Below are 13,081 nucleotides of genomic sequence, written 5' to 3' on the forward strand. Positions count from 1 at the left end.
TCCATGTATATAGTAGAGTAAACAGGTGCCAAATGTATGAAAACTTCTTACCTATAACCAAACATCTTGATAGAAAGACTTGCTGGGCCTTGAGGCTCAGGACCATAGTCGCAGGGGATGTGCTGATTGGCATAAAATAGTCCAGAAAGACAAGGTTCTACATCCTACTTTGATGAGTAGCATATGGGGTTTTCAAAGCTTGCAAGAGGCTGTTAAAATTATTGATATGTTCTCATTGGGAGCAAAGAAGAGTGAAGAAAATCAAATGTGCATGAAAACAATTAGTCTAAGGAAATAGAGGACCATATGAATTTCGGCCTGAGATAAGCATTATTAGATGGTGCACAGCTACCGTTCTGGTTACCTAGTGCTGGTCTGACAAGAATAAACCACAAATGGAATCCCTTGAACAACAGGAGTTTATTCTCTTACAGTTTGGAGGCTTTAAGCCCAAGTTCAGAGTGCCAGGCTCTAGGGGCTGGGTGAAAGCCCCTCAGCCTTGGGTTTCAACTCTGCCTCCAGCTCCCGGTCCACTGAAGCTAGAGGATTTTCTTCACTCAGACAGCCACTGGTTGCTGAGACTTAGAAGCCCAAGGTGACAAATAAAATGACATAGTCCCGATGTTACCAGACAATATGGCAGGCTATTAATTTAAGTCCATTTTAAATTCCAAGGTTGGCAGAGCATCACAGGCTGCTGAACAATGACATGGCTACATGTAGGGTTCAAGAATGCCACAAGCTAGAGACCATCCTCAAAGCTGCTGCTTATATACAGGAAGCAGACCACATACCCAAAGAAGCTACTCAGCTGCTTGTGGTAAATCCCACCATGGAGCTGATTGCCAGTTGGCGATGCCCAGACTTCTAGGACTGCTGCTTGTCAAAGCTCCAGCTGTCAAGAGTCTTGGGCGGAAGCCAATTCCACCTTTACTTTCGATTATATTCTGGTCCGTTATCTTAATTGCCACTATAGTTTTCATGGTGATTATGCTTCTTCTGATTCATCCCAGAAGGTCCCAAACTAATTTTCATGTTTCCCGTGAATCAGGCCGCCTTCCAGATGACTCTCTGATTTCCAAATCCCAAAACCCCGGTTTTCCTAGAAATCCCCATGATGAGCCAGAGCTGGAAAGGCCCCTGGGAATCCTAAAGATTCACATTGGTGGAAAGATCTCATGGCTACTCAATCTCCTATAATACCAACCCCTGCAGCACAACATAGAAAAGGGATTACTCCTGATAGGAAGAAACCTTGGCCTAAGTGGCTGCCTCCTACAGTTAAGCCTCCTCCTAATGTAGCTTATAGAATTAAAGGTTGATTTTGATATCCTCCTCGGGGAGGGGAGCCTAAACCTTCCCGATGGCCTGACCTTCCTCTTCCTTATACTGGGGCATACATAGAAGGTAAAAGAATGGTGTGGGTAAGAAGGAAAAAGAGTTCCTTTTAACTCTCTCCCTTTCTTAGAGAGATTAAGACAATCAGGGCCTAGGTGTAAAACTACTGCACAGAGAAATACTCTAATCAAGAAATGGAACAGTTACTTTAAGAAATTAAAAGGCCACAAGTATATGTTGATGGAATATGTAGACCCATCTGCATCCCCAGGCTGGTGATAATTCCGAGAATGGTGCCAACCACAAGGTTGGGTCACACGTTCTGGCCCCATGTTGTTTTCTTCACCCTGACCATTTTCTCATGCCTTAGTTAACCTCATTGTCTAGCACATTTTACTCATATAATGTTAATGATAGATAAGTTAGATAAGATGTAAGTCTAGTTTATAAGTTCAATAATAGTTTTATAAGTTTTGGATATAGTTAATTATAACAGGATTAAACTTGTATTTACTTGGAAATAAGATGTTCTAGATTAAGGGAATGTTCTGGGGTGTTCCCAGTAAACAGGAACACAAGTAATTCATAAAGTTTGATAAACATAGTTGTTATTGTAAAGTTAATAGCCCACAGCCATGAACTGATTCAAGATGTACCCAGAATTGTGGGTTTGTCATTTTGCTTTATCATTATTTTATGTGATCTGCAATATAGTATAAAATAAAGAAGGCCACCTCATTATGTGGGGCACATCTTCATCTTGTGTGAGTGTGTCTCCTTCATCTTGCCAACACCACCTCTCCCTCCAGAGACCCACAGCTGAGGCTGGACCCCGGCAGCCAGTCTCATCATAAGGAATAACTACCACCAGCTGCCCAGCCACTCAACCAGGCCCAGCCAAGTTGACACACAAACATAACCACCACAGCTACCATTACCGACTTTTCTGGAAGGGATCCCATTAAAAGGACCTGAACACAGTGGGAGAAAAATGTGGAACAAAACTCAAAATCATAGAAAAATGACCAGGCTTACTGGTCAGATAGAGACTAAACATGACTAAACAAAAGATTGAGTAAGTATGGAAACAATTAGTCCAAGTGACTGGTATACCATGTGACCTCACCCTATACAATTATGACTAGATGGTTCCCAGCTACCATTGTCAACCCCTCAGAGGGGGATCTATGTAGGATATCCTGGATAGAGTGGGAGAACAATGTGGAACAAAACTCAAAATCATTTTAAAAACTTAAAAAAAAGGGGGGGTGGGGACCAGGCTTGCTGGTCTGATAGAGCCTGGTGGACCCACTGAGACTATGGCCCCTAGCTGCCCTTCAGGTCTGGAATTGAACCCACTCCTGTGGCTTCCAGTGAAACAAACATTTACCTTAGTTAGATACACTCCTTGGAGAGATCAATCATGGGAGAATAGAAGGGTTATGTATGCACAAGGAGACAGCTTGGGGGGCAAAAGTGTGTGGGAGGAAAAGACACAGGGAAGAGGTAACTATGCGGGGGGAATAGGAGGGAGCTGTTGTTGCCTTGTGGGAAATTGTAGTCAATGTCATGAGACAAAGTGTATGTGAGCTGCTATATGGAAAGTGAATTTGCTCTGTAAACTTTCACCCAAATCACAATAAGTTAAAAAAAAAAAAAAAAAAATCTATGCATGTTTAAAGCAATAATGTGAAAATTGTTGCAGCAGTATATTGTCAGGGAACTTCCAGATATTCAAGCCAGATTCAGAAGTAGACATGGAACTAGGGATATCATTGCTGATGTCAGATGGATCCTAGTTAAAAACAAAGAATACCAGAGAGATGTTTGCCTGTACTTTATTGACCATGTAAAGACTTTTGACTGTGTGGATCATAACAAATTATGGATAATATTGGGAAGAATGGGAATTCCAGAACACTTAATTGTGCTAATGAGGAACCTGTACATAGACCATGAGGCTGGTGCTCAAACAGAGCAAGGGGCTATTGCATCATTTAAAATCAGGAAGGGTGTGCTTCAGGGTTGTATCTTTTCACCATACTTACTCAATCTGTATATTGAGCCAGTACTCTGAGAAGCATAACTATATGAAGAAGAGCATGACATCAACATTGGAGGAAGGAAGACTCATTAACAATCTGTAATATGCAGATGACACATCCTTGCTTGCTGACAGTGAAAATGACGTGAAGCATCAAAAACTACAGCCTTCAGTATGGATTACACCTCAATATAAAGAAAGAAAAATCTGCACAACTGGAACAATAAGCAACATCACAATAAATGGAGAAAAGCTTCAAGTTTTCAGGGATTTCATTTTATTTGGATCCACAAACAACACCCATGGAAGTCAAGAAATCAGAAGACATACTTCGCTGTGCACAAATATGCTGCAAAAGACCTCTTTAAAGTGTTAAAGAGCAAAGATACCACTTTGAAGACTAAGGTGCACCTGGCCCAAGCCATGCTATTTTCAATCACCTTATATGTGTGTGAAAGCTGGACAATGCATAAGGAAGATGGAAGAACAGCTGAAATCTTTGAATTGTGGTGTTAATGAAGAATATGGAAAATACTATGGACTGCCAGAAGAACAAACAAATCTGTCCTGGAAGAAGTGAAGCTGGAATTCTCCTTAGAAGTGAGAATGGTCAGATTTAGTCTCTCCTACTTTGGTCATATTGTCCCTGTAGAAGTGTATCATGCTTGGTAAAGCAGTAGGTCAGTGAAAAAGGGGAGGATCCTCTGTGAGGTGGATTGACACAGTGACTACAACAATGGGCTCCAGAACAGCAAAGAGTATGAGGATGGCAAAGAACAGACGGTGTTTCATTCTATTGTTCATAGGGTTGCTATGAGTCATAGCTGACTAGAAAGCACCTAAAAACAACTACAGCAATGTGAAAACTATCTTCCAGCCAAAACTTTCTTTCAATCATATGAAGTTCATTTACTGAAAGAAGCCATTCCAGAATGATTTCCTTTGACTCTGACCAATGATGAATGAATCAAACAGGTAGTTTCTGTCTCCTCGATAGGAAGGAGGACACAGAATTCTTAGAAACGTTTAAATGGTCTAAAACATCTTAATAATTAGATTTATGAAGCTTCCTTTTTATAGTGTTTGGAATTTGTGTTCATTGTTGTTTCCTTTGCAATGCAAACACCAATTGGATGTGGTTTGACAGAGAAACATACTACCCTTGCCCTCTAAAGTGGGAATATGAATTTTCAAAAATCTGTAAACAACTTTCTATAGATGCATTATTAGATTGTTGCCATTGCTATTCTTGGTTGCCAGATAAATCAAAGAGAGGCTGCTCATGGAGTGTTATTATGTTCCCAACTGAGGAAAATGCCTACTTCAAGAAATATTTCACCATTCTGGGGACATTTTGTATTGTCATGACTGAGAGGAGGGGCTGCTAATGGCATATAGTGTGTAGAGGCCAGGGATGCAGCTGAATATCCTATAATGCACAGGTAAGACCCCATAACAAATAATTATCTGGTCGAAAATCTCAATAGTGCTAAGCTTGTATTGTTCTCTGTATTATGTCAATGCTTAAATTGTTCTCTGATCTGCCCATTATTTCTCTATCTATAGAAAGAATAGATGATTTCACTCCCTGCCAGGAAATAGGTCCTCAGGAAACACCTTGCTCATAGCTAGAAAGTGTTTATTTTCAACTGTGATATTTTTATAGGAATGACATCATTTAATTCAAAGAAAGGTAGAAAGACAATGCAAGCAAGAGAGACACCAAGTTCTTCTCAGAGTTCACTTTTTTTTTTTTTTTTACTATATCAAAAAAGAATGCAAAAACTTGAAAAGAACCAAAATGGTAAGTTTTCCTTGTTCATTTCCAGACCTGAGAAGAGATTGGTCAGTCCTCAAAAATAAGTTCCATTGTTAAATACAGGGCTGACAACCACAACCTTAAATTTTCTTCTAATAATTTCATGGTTTTAGTTTTCACATTTAGGTCTTTGGTCCATTTTGAGATGCTTTTGTGTGTAATGTGATATATGGACCGTGATTCATTCTTCTGCATGTGGAAATTCAATTTCCCCAGTACCATTTATCAAAGAGATTCTTCCTTCCCTGATGAATGGATTTAGTGCCCTTTTCAAAAATCAGTTGGCTAGAGATGTGTGAATTGATTTCTGGACTCTCAATTATAATCCATTGGCCTATATATCTATTATTATAATGTACCAGGCTACATAAACTACTGTGGCTTTACAATATTTTTTGAAATCAGAAAGTGTGATTCCTCCGACTTTATTCTTCTTCTTCATGATTATTTTAACCATTTAGGGCCCCTTGTCTTTCCATATCATTTAAAGATTGCAACACAAAACACAACCACTGCTGTAGAGTCGGATTCAACTCAGAGCAACCCCTCCTTGGGTTTCTGAGGCAGTATCACTATGGAAGTAGATTGCCCAACATTCCTTCTGAGGAGTGGCTCGTGGGTTTGAACCACCAGCCATCTGATTAACAGTCAAATGCCTTAGGCACTACAGCACCAGAGCTCCTATTTGAGGATTAGCTTTTCCATTTCTGCAAAGAAGGATGTTGGAACGTTTATGAGGATTGCATTGAATTTATATATTGCTTTGGATAATATTGACATCTTAATTAAATTAAGCCTTCCAATTCAAGAACATAGACTTTCCTTGTATTTATTTAAATCTTTATTTTAGTAATGCTTTGTAGTTTTGTACAGGGCTTTCACCTTTCTGGTTAAATTTATTTTGAGATAATTTATTCTTTTAGGTTCTGTTGTAATGGTTTCCTTACTTTCTTCTTCTACTTGCTCGTGCTGATGTATACAAACCTAAATAATTTTGTGTATTGACCTATACCCTGCCACATCAGTGAATTTATTTATAAGTTCTAATAGTTTCTCTGTGTGTTCTTTGGGGGTATTCTATGTGTAGATCATGTCATGTGCAGAAACAGATAGTGCTAGTGCTCTTTCTACAGTTGGATACCTTTTGAAAGTTCTTAATCTTTCTCCAATCAGTGTGATGTTAACCGTGTCTTTGTAATAAATGACCTTTATTTGCTGAAGAATTTCCCTTCTATTCCTGTCTTGCTGATTGTTTTTTGCTTGCTTTTGTATGATGTTCAACTTTTAGGGGCTATCTGCCCTGAGTAATAGGGACAGGTTCAAGGGTTTCATTTTCCCTTTATTTCTTGCTAAGTGCAATGCTAAGCAATGTGTAACATTGCTTTTATTCAGAATAGTCCTGGACCACTGAGCTAGTGTGGTTTTTGTGTCGATAGGAAGGGATATGGAAGGTTTCTACTTTCCATTTATCCCTTCATCTCTATAGGAACAGCCAAACAACTAATAAAACAAAATATATGTGTATGTTCAGAGGAGGTGAATGAGAGAGGCTGTCCCTGAGCCTATTTGTTACCTTCCAGGAGCTGCTCAGAACATTCAGGTATAACTTTCTGTCTCTTTATTTAGGTAATAATATGATGATTTTCTCCATAATTAGTTATTAAAATATGTATATTATGATGGAAAGCAAGTGGCATTTCTAACAAAGAGACCATAGGCATGGGATTTATAGGTGTTCTCTCTCTTCTGATTTAAAACAGATATGCAACCCATCTTTTTGGAAGGTATCTAGATGGCCTTGCTTAACAATACTAGATTATCACAATTTGATGACCCACATATGCTTACCAAGAGAAAGAAACATTATTAAGTTCTAATGTAGGGAAAAGAGCTCTGGTGGCATAGTTCCTAAGGTATTTGACTACTAACTAGAAAGCTAGTAGTTCAAACCCACCAGTCACTCCTCGGAAGGAAGACTGGGCAATCTACTTCCATAGAAATACCTCCTAGGAAACCCAAGAAGGGGTAGCTATGAGTAGTAATGACTCGACAGCAGTAAGTTTGGTGTTTCTCTTTTTGTTTTTTTCCAGGGGGCAGGTAATGTAGGGAATCTCAGGCTATAACTAACAGATATCCTGAGGACATTCCCACACTAATAAACCCCTCAATGCCAAAATAAGTAGCAGTGCCTTAGCTCAAGCTTCCAGGAGAAGGTGCCTAAAGTTTGATTCCAGAATAGAATCCCAAGGAAGTAAGAGTGGAAAAAAAAGTGAGTCACAGAATGAGTAAGAACAAATATAATCAAGTACTTGCCATAGCGGACCTCACCTTTCTATCTACCTGAAATGAAACCTCTCCAAAGCAGGAGATAAACTTCCAATGACTCCCAACAGTCACCTCATGAGGTATGAAATCCTTCACCTCTGAGTTGTTTTAACTAGATCCTCTAGCTGGATGTCCCAGACCTCAGCAAGGGTATTCTACTGCAAGCCACAGCCTGGGGGTTAAGCCAGTATCACTTCTTGCTTTCCTTCCTGCATTGGGCTTCCCTGCCCATCCAGCCAGGAGAGTTAATGTGGTACATGGATGCTAAGCAAGACACAGCATCCCACACCTCAAGGTTAGCAGAGAAGACCTCTTGGGGAAAAGTTTTGTCAGCTTCCCTACTTCACAAAAGATAGTAATGGAGGTCAACATGCTTTCCTACACTCCACTCTGCAGTCATTGAGAATTCAAGTTGTTTCCAGGCAGTCTTCCTGAGTTTCACAATAACACAAAAGCAGAAAGTCACAAGTAAACAAAGCTAGGGAGATATTTGAACAAGGTCTGGTACAAACAGCAACAAGAAAAATATGTACTTACAGTGTCCAAAGAGCCAAGAAACCATTTTTTACTTAAATTGAAAAGATTTTACTAGGTTAAAAACTTAAGAAGGGTAATGGGAGCACTGTGTCAAACATCAAAAGTGGGTACAGAAGGCAAGCCCAAATAAGTAGTGGTTGAAGATGAACAGGAATCACCTGGACCCTGCAAACCTGGGATACCTGCAACAGACCTCTTTGGCAGCTCAGGTTGAGGTAAGAAGATGATTCCATGGGTTTCAAGAAAGTCATGCAGCCAAGACACTGCCAGCACCATTCAGAATGAGTCCATAAGGCACACATGGAAGAGTGAAAGAAGAGGGTCAGGTGCATTGGCAGGTCTTGGGAATGTCAGCACCACCTGAGGCAGCTGCATGTGTCTATTAAGCTTGTTCTAGGTACTGTATTGGGTTTCAGGATTTAGCAGTGAGGAAAATGAATATAAGTAAATAGATGATATATAAATAGATGATTAATAGATTAGATAGATGATAGATAAATTGATTGATTGATGATAGATAGATAGATGGTGGCATAATGCATAAGGCATTTAACTGCTAACCAGAAGGCTGGCTGTTCAAGCCACCAGCCACTCTTTGGAAGGAAGGTTGGGCAATGTACTTTCGTAGTGAATATCACCTCAGAAACCCAAAGTGGGGTTTCTATGAGTCAGAGTCGACTCAATGGGAGTGAGTTTGTTTTGTTTTGTTAATGGTAGATGATAAGTAGATAGATAGATAGACAGACAGACAGTAGATAGATAGATGGTTAATAGAAGATAGATTGACTGAGAGATAGATAAATTGACAGATAAATGTTAGATGAGAGATAAATGATAGATTGATTTATTGATGATAGATGATTGATTGACAGATGATATATATAGAGAGATGGATAGATGGATGGATGGATGGACAGGTAGACGGATAGGTAGAGAGATAGATAGATCAACAGGTGATAATAGATAGATACAGATATAGACTGACAGGTGATAAATAGGTGATAGATGATATATAGGGGATAGATAGATTATAGATAGAGAGATAGATGACAGATAGATTGATGATAGATATAGATAGATAGATAGATAGACGGATGGATGGATGGACAGGTAGGTAGGTAGGTAGATGGATGGATGGATAGATAAATAGATTGCTTGACAGATAGGTGATAGATGATAGACAATAGATAGATAGATAGGTAAGTAGATAGATAGATAGAATCAATAACAATTTGTGATAAGCAGAGGTGGGAAGAATAAACAGCATTGTGGAAAAGGGAGTAACTGGCTGGCTGCAGATGATAGTAGCAGTATCAATCCATGTCCCCTTATTCTATCCACAAGGTTGCTGGGAAGAGTTTCCTATAGCCATGGTTTTCTGTAGCATTCTGCCTGAGAGCATCCTCTGGCTTCAGGAACATGCTCAGTCCATGTGCAGGACAGGCTAGAAGTGCCAGACAGCTATTATCTCAGGAGCAATCCTCAACCCAGCTTCTTGCCCCTTAGGGGACAATTCTGAAGAATGTTCTACAAAGTAACTCAGAGGGTCCCCAGTGGGCCTAAGATCCAGTTGCCCACAGGGTAAATGTCTCATTAACAGAACCATTTTTTTTTTCCTTTCCCTTTCTTGTCTCACTTTTATACTCCTCACTGTGGTTCTCTTCCCCAAATAACCTACTTGTTTTTAAATTTTTGTTTTGGGGCAGCATCTAAGATATTGTCTTATTATGCCTGGTTACCAGAGACCTGACTTCCAAGGATCACTTTTCCCTTGCCCATGTACATTGTAAATATTACTTGAAATATTACCTGAAATAGACTGCATCCACATCATTTTTGATCTGGAAAGCTTCTCATGCTTAGGAATTCAGTTTAGATGTTGCTTTTGCCTAAATGTTTTCCTGGAACCCACATGTTCAGAGATTCTTTTTCCATGCCCCCTTAATATCTTTTACTTCCCCATCACAGGCACTGAAGACTCACTTAGTGACCCCTTAGTGCTAACTCTTAGTAACCCCTACTTGGATTTCCAAGGTGGTATCACTACAGAAGTAGATTGCCCAATCTTCCTTCTGAGGAGTGGTTAGTGGGTTTGAACCACCAGCCTTCTGGTTAGCAGTCAAATGCCTTAACACTATGCCACCAGAGCTCCTGGACATGTGATAAGTACCTCTTATTTAGTACCAGCTTCAGAATTTCTACTGAGAGGTAGCAACTGTACCAAAAAGGAATTTTGTATAATTCTTTATATAATAAGGAGCCCAAGTGGTGTGAACAGTTAAGAATTTGGCTGCCAACCAAAAGGTTGACAGTCAAATCCACCCATGGGCACCATGAGAGAAAGACATTTTGATCTTTTCCTGTAAAGATTACAGCCAAGAAAATTCTATGGGGCAGTCTTACCTGTCACATGGGATTGCTATGAGTTGAAATCAACTCAAGAGTAACAACTTTAAAGACAACCTTTAATAGATTCACTCCTTGGAGAAATCAATCATGGGAGAATAGAAGAGCAGTGTTTGCTCAGAGAGATAGCTGAGGGGGTGGAGGGGATTCATGTGAAGAAAGGGTACGGGGAAAAGGTAACTATAGGGAGGAAATGGGAAGAGTTGCTACCTTGTGGGGAACTGCAGTCAATGTCATGAAACAAAATGTGTATGAACTGCAATATGGAAAATGAATTTGGGAGATTCAAAATGGAGTCTCATCAATAAGCACCACGCTATTTCTCTCTAGCATCTTAGTGCTTGAAAAACTAGGTACAGCAGTTTGAATTAGGGATTTTGGTGCTCTGAAAAGCTCACTGAATCAGAGTGCACCAAACACAGAAGAGCAGAATTAGAGGAAAGGCACAGGGAGACTATTTAAGAAAGATCTACCTGGCGGAGGACAGATGAGCAGCTGAAAGGCTACTGGAAACTTCCCTGGGGCAGTTACTGACTGGCAGGCAAGAGTGGCCACTTGAGATCTCCGTGAGCCATGAAAGAAGACACCCTATATCAGCATACCAGCGACCACACCAACATCCCAGCAAACAGTCCCAAGGATCTGCCTCCAGCACCTGATTTTATCAGTAACTTGGGTCTCCTAAGTGCAAACAGGTGCATGCAGCACCACTGAAACCCAAGTGGAGAGCTCACTGGTGCTCCAGGAGGGTGAGATTGCTCCCCCTCAGCGGGTCACCGACTGGCTTGGGTCATACTGGGAGACACTGAGAGATCTGTGCTTATCTTTGTCACTGATATCAGGACAAGAGATTACTAGCAGGCACGGTTCTGACTCCATCACAGCTGAAATTACACGCATCTTTGTCGCTGCAGGTGGGCAGTATCACAGACAAACTCCCAAGCCATTTGTGTTCTGGGCAGATTTCGCTGGTGCCATCCACAGTCTAGGAAGATGGTGCTGGTGCCATGGCCAGATGGGGTGGGGAGAGACAGGAAGCCATGGCTGAGTGCGGTCCTGGGAATTTGCCTTGGATAGGGTTTTTGTCACTGAGAGGACTCAGAATGTGGTCTTTGAGTGTGCCTGAGCCTGGTGGAAAGTGGTGACTCCCTAACAACAAGAATCTTTCTTAAGATTGAGCCATGGACTTGTAAATAACTACGTCATCAATAACAGCCCTCACAAAGCTTTAGAAACCAACCCTAGCAACACCAAGTTTTCCTTCTTCTGCTCCCACCTTCTCCACATTCATTCAATAGAAGAAACCATATTCAATCAAATACCATAAAACCTCCCACTTTGAACTCTAAGCCCTCTTTACAACAAACAGAAACACATATCCACATTCCACACAGTGATTCCACCATCACAAAGAAAACAGCAGAGAGACCCAACATACCTAAATCAATAATAAAATAAAATACACCAGCTTCACCTTTTAAAAATATTAAACCATAAAACCAAGACAAAACAAATCAACATGTAACCAGCAGCTAAAGAACTAGGAAACAACAGGCAAACTCAAATCAAACAAAAAATGGGACAAGGCATTAGAAGCAAAACCACAAACAAAGGTCTCATTATACATGGAGGAAGAGGAGGCAATAGAATTATTTGAGAAGGAATTTAGAAAATATGTTTATAGAGCTATACAAAACCTACAGAAGCTCAAAACAGAAACATGGAGAACACAGACAGTTCCCTGGAGGAACTCAGGAGAATTATTCAGGAACAAAATAATAAGATTAATGCACAATCAGAACTCACACAAAAACAGCAGTTAGAAATCCAGAAGATGAGTACCAAAATGCAGAAGATGAGTACCATATGTGATGATATGAGACGAAACAATATAAGACTCATTGGAATGCCAGAACAAGAAGAGGTGAAAAAGACCACCGAGAAAATTGTGGAAGTCCTGTTAGCAGAAAACTTCCCCTATATCATGAAGGAAGAAAAGATACTGGTCCAAGAAGCTCATAGAACCCCATGCAAGATTGACCCCAAAAGAAAGACACCGAGGCATATTATAATCAAACTTTCCAAAACCAAAGACAAAGAAAAACTTTTGAGAGGTGCCCTGGAAAAAGGAAATATTACTTATAATAAACAAACAGTTAGGCTCATCTCTGATTACTCAGCAGAAACCATGCAGGAAAGAAGGCAATGGTATGGCATATATAAAACTCTGAAGGAAAAAAAACTTCCAACCAACAATTCTATATCCAGCCAAATTATCCATCAAATATGAGGGTGAAATCAAGGCATTCTCAGATAAACAGAAATTAAGACACTTTGTGAAAACCAGACCAACCCTACCAGAAATGCTTAAGGAAGTCCTACCAATAGAGAACCCACAACAGAGATTAGCAAAACCAGGATATGTGACATCAACTCTAAAACCAAATCAGAAATAGATACTCATAATAAGACCATAAAACATTCTACCTTAAAAACCAAGGAACTCAAGCAACACACAACAGCAACTAACCTATCAGAGGGAATAATAGTTCTAGGTACAGACCCTCAAATGGAGAGGAAAACACGACAATGTTTTTGCAGCACACACTGTT

The sequence above is a fragment of the Orycteropus afer genome, unplaced genomic scaffold (genome assembly GCF_000298275.1).
Source record: "Orycteropus afer afer isolate SDZICR_OR568_19922 unplaced genomic scaffold, OryAfe1.0 scaffold00156, whole genome shotgun sequence".
Classification (NCBI taxonomy): Eukaryota; Metazoa; Chordata; class Mammalia; order Tubulidentata; family Orycteropodidae; genus Orycteropus; species Orycteropus afer.